This window comes from Echinops telfairi, unplaced genomic scaffold (assembly GCF_000313985.2).
Source record: "Echinops telfairi isolate 266 unplaced genomic scaffold, ASM31398v2 ScPeMD7_7400;HRSCAF=8409, whole genome shotgun sequence".
Lineage (NCBI taxonomy): Eukaryota > Metazoa > Chordata > Mammalia > Afrosoricida > Tenrecidae > Echinops > Echinops telfairi.
This window is the reverse complement of record NW_022111300.1, coordinates 44,530,704-44,534,258: the sequence shown is the minus strand read 5'-3', so window position 1 is coordinate 44,534,258 and position 3,555 is coordinate 44,530,704. Positions and strand designations below refer to the sequence as shown.

The following is a 3,555-nucleotide window of genomic DNA, read 5'->3' as shown; positions in this document are numbered from 1 at the left end:
TTACACAATTGATGTGTGTATGGATTGTGATAACAGTTGTATGAGCCCCTAATAAAATGTTTAAAAAAAAAAAGAGTTACAGTTTTGGAAACCCACGGGGTGGTTCTGCCCTGTCCTTTAGGGCCATGGTGAGCCAGCATTGACTCGATGGCAGTGAGCTTGGCTTGGGGAGCCCTCTCATTACATCGCCCATGCACCCCTCCCACCACTAGGGCTTGCGTCTTGTTCCCAGAGATCTCCTGAGGGACACGGATGCCTGGGCACTCCTCAGACTGTCCACCGAAACGCAATGTCTGTGCAGTGTCCCTTCTCCCTCCCCCACCTCCCCAACCCTAAGAGTTGAGCACTGTGGTGTGTCTGCATCCAATGGATGCCCTTGAGAGCAGATTGCAGCCGTGGGATGGCTGTGGTCCCCAACAAAAGGATTCCCTTTTCCTTAGACCGTATCAGGTACTCCCAGATATGGCTCACTGCGGTGGTCCCCCATCTACCCAGAGACACCTCAGAAGAGAGGCCTGGCAGTCTACCCCCAATAATCTACCACCCCCAATAATCCTATGGAGCAGGTTCTAGTCCAACAACACATGTGGGGTCATCGTGAGGCAGCGCGGACGAACTGCCCTTGGGCATGGGTGGCCAATTCAGAATGTGCCTGCCCTTCTACTGAAGCCGCTAGTAGGAAAGGCGGGCTAGACTTGGCTGGCTGGTCCTCTCCTGCGAGGTGCTGCTTTTCAAAAGGGGGAAAGAGCCCGAAGGAGGATGAATTGGAAGAGCCTGACTCTGCCAGCCCGGGAGGATTCCACGCGCAGCCTTGCCCCCCGGCAAGATGGCTTCGCTGTGCCCGGGCCAGGAAATAAAAGTGAAGTCAAATAACCCCTGTTCGTTCTCCGGTCAGTTCGGTCAGTTCTGAGTCTTCCCTCTAACCTTTCATTTCCCAGGGCCTGAGAACATTCTAGGGCCGATTCCAAAGAATTCAGACAGCGGTCCTTTGGGAACCATGAGGTGCCACCTTGCTGCAAAACTGACCCAGCAGGACCGAACATTTTCGTAAAAAGCCAAAGATAAATAGCAGTTCTTATTCTTGTCCCCAAGCCCTCTTCTCCTGCCACTGAAAGTGGGTGCTTGAAGCATACCAACCTGATGATTTTCAGCCCTTACAATCCAGATGGAGACAAAGAAGGTCAGTCTAGCCCTGACCTCTGGAGTCTCATCATTGCCAAGGCACATGGACATTTTAAAATAGAAAAATAGCATGTGCTTGTCAGCAGGGAGAAATGCAGCATCCATCCATCTCTCTCCTCTTTGAAATCCTGCTAGGGATGTAGGGGGAGGATCCAGAAAGCTCCATGCCTGCAGCTACTATGCATGTGTATTCCTTGTCGTTGCTGGGTGCCCTCAGTCAGTTCCACCCCATAGCGGCCCTCTGCACACAGAACAAAGCCCTGCCTGGTCCTGCACCTCGCTCACAGTTGTACCTGGACTTGAGCTCATATCCGTGCGCAGCTCAAGTTCATGCTTCTCCCTGACCAGGGGGACAGGGGTCCTTGGACAACACTCAGGTGAGTTGGGGCCTCGACAGACTCTTGTGGAAGAGGACTGCATTGCTGAGGGTCTGTTTCTGTACAGAAGTCCATCTGTGCCCAAGCCCTGCCAGGAGACATCCCACTGGCCGGCCCGATGTGCACCTGGGAGCCAGCCTGTGGCTAACACGGGGCAAAAGACAGCCTCAGCCCGCGGCAATAAGGCAGTGCTACCCTGAAGCGAGTCACATGGTGGATTTGGGAGGTTTGGGGGTGGGGGTCCCAGTGCATATAGAAGTCGTGCCCACACTATACTGGATTCCATCAAGTGCATGGAGCTCTCTGGACGAGGCTGCAATGTGGCCTCCCCGCCCCAGTTACCCGACTGGCAGAGTCTTGTCTGTTCTGGCCGCGATGGTTTCACGTTAAATCAGAATACTGCAAAATGGGAACGGCGTCATGTGCAGCCACCCAGCTCCCGGGTGCCCTCACACCTCTGCAGCCACCCAGCTCCCGGGTGCCCTCACACCTCTCCAGCCTCATTCTTTCTTTACACTGGAGCGGGAGATTCCCCCCAGGGACATCTCCGTCTCCCTCGGACTTTCTGAAGAAACGCAGATGGACGGCCAGTGCAGACAGACAACTTTAAGCAGGGTGCGCCGGACCCTTCCTGTGGGCCAGGTGCTGCGTGGGGTTTGGAACCGCCTGAGTCAGCGGCTCACGCTCATTTCTCAGACCACGGCCACACAGCCACCCTCACGACCAGCCTGTCACACAGGGAGGTGGGAGGTATTCAGGGGGTGACACTTACCTCCTGGTCAGCTCTTGCCTTCCCCCAGCCCAGGGCCCTTCCCAGGCAGCAGGCGGGGGCCTTCACTCAGTCTCCCCACTGCTGGCATCCGTGTGGGGCCGTCGTGGCCACCAGCCCTGGGCTTGTGTGGGGGGCAGGCTTTTCCCCTCTCCCTTTATGGGATCCAGGGTTTAAAAGTAAACAGTGCCTTCTCGTGCTGATAAGTCACATTAAGTTATTGATTCAGGGGGAGGGAGGGCAAGACCTCAGTCCACTAAAGCAGAGTCACCTTTGGTCAACCATGCAAAGCAAGGACGGAAGCCCAGCCCCCAGGCCTTTCCCTGGCTCAGCCTACAGAGCAGACAGGGAGGCGGAAACTCTGTGTAGAGGCCAAAGGAGTGAACCCGGGAGCTGCACCCCATAAACACATGATTCCACTCATAACCCCAGCTCACACTTGGTTATCTCTTTCCTCCCAGGAAGATGGCAGTTGGTGGCAATCGTCCCCTCAGATTTCTGGGCCATCGGAATCTATTCAATGCATGATGTCCCTGGTCCAGGCTACTTAGAACTCTTAACCAATATTTGGAAGCCAATCTCATTTTCCGCTCATGCCGGTCATATCTGACGTGGTTACCATCTATCCCCGTGTTCATGCCAACAACAACACTGAGACCAGGGAAGGCCGAACCTGTGTAAGGAGGAAACCTGTCAGAGAAGGAAAATGCAAGTATTTCTCACTAAAACAGAAGACAGAAGAGAGGTAAGACTGCACCCTGTAAAGGGAGAACATTTTGAAGATGTGAAAAAAAGAGGCAGCACCCTCCCCCCTCCACCCCAGCTCTCATGAGTCAGTTCACTAAGTTCCCCCCTTATCCGCTAAGCTTTAGGAGCACAGTGAGGTGCTGGACAAACAGAATTAGAGGAGGCAGGAAGCTTGCGTGCACACAGCAGCAGGCAAATCAGAAGCTGATGCAGGCTGTCGTCTGTCCAAGGTGTATCCTCTCAGCTATTCTTACTTCCGTTGTCTTGGGCCATTTCCTTTCCTCGGATGACTCTAACATTTGGTGTCCGAGCTTGAACAGGAAATGGCGTTTCCCTCTCTGTAATCTGTGAGGTCTGGCTGACGATGGTTTGTCCTCAAGCACCCATTATTGTCACTCTGACGTACACTTTCTTCCAGCGATTCAATGTCCCTATCTTGAAGTACCATGCTGCCGATGAGAGGGTTCCATCTATCCGCAT

At 54.0% G+C, this 3,555-nt stretch overlaps 1 long non-coding RNA gene across 1 annotated transcript in view; it reads right to left on the bottom strand.

The window, feature by feature from the left end:
* Nucleotides 1-2,439, bottom strand: part of LOC123522384 — an 8,377-nt gene extending 5,938 nt beyond the window's left edge. The window contains exon 1 of the long non-coding RNA XR_006680643.1: nucleotides 2,332-2,439. This is a non-coding gene — a long non-coding RNA (uncharacterized LOC123522384). The remainder of the gene's footprint in view (nucleotides 1-2,331) is intronic.
* Nucleotides 2,440-3,555: the final 1,116 nt, after the last annotated feature.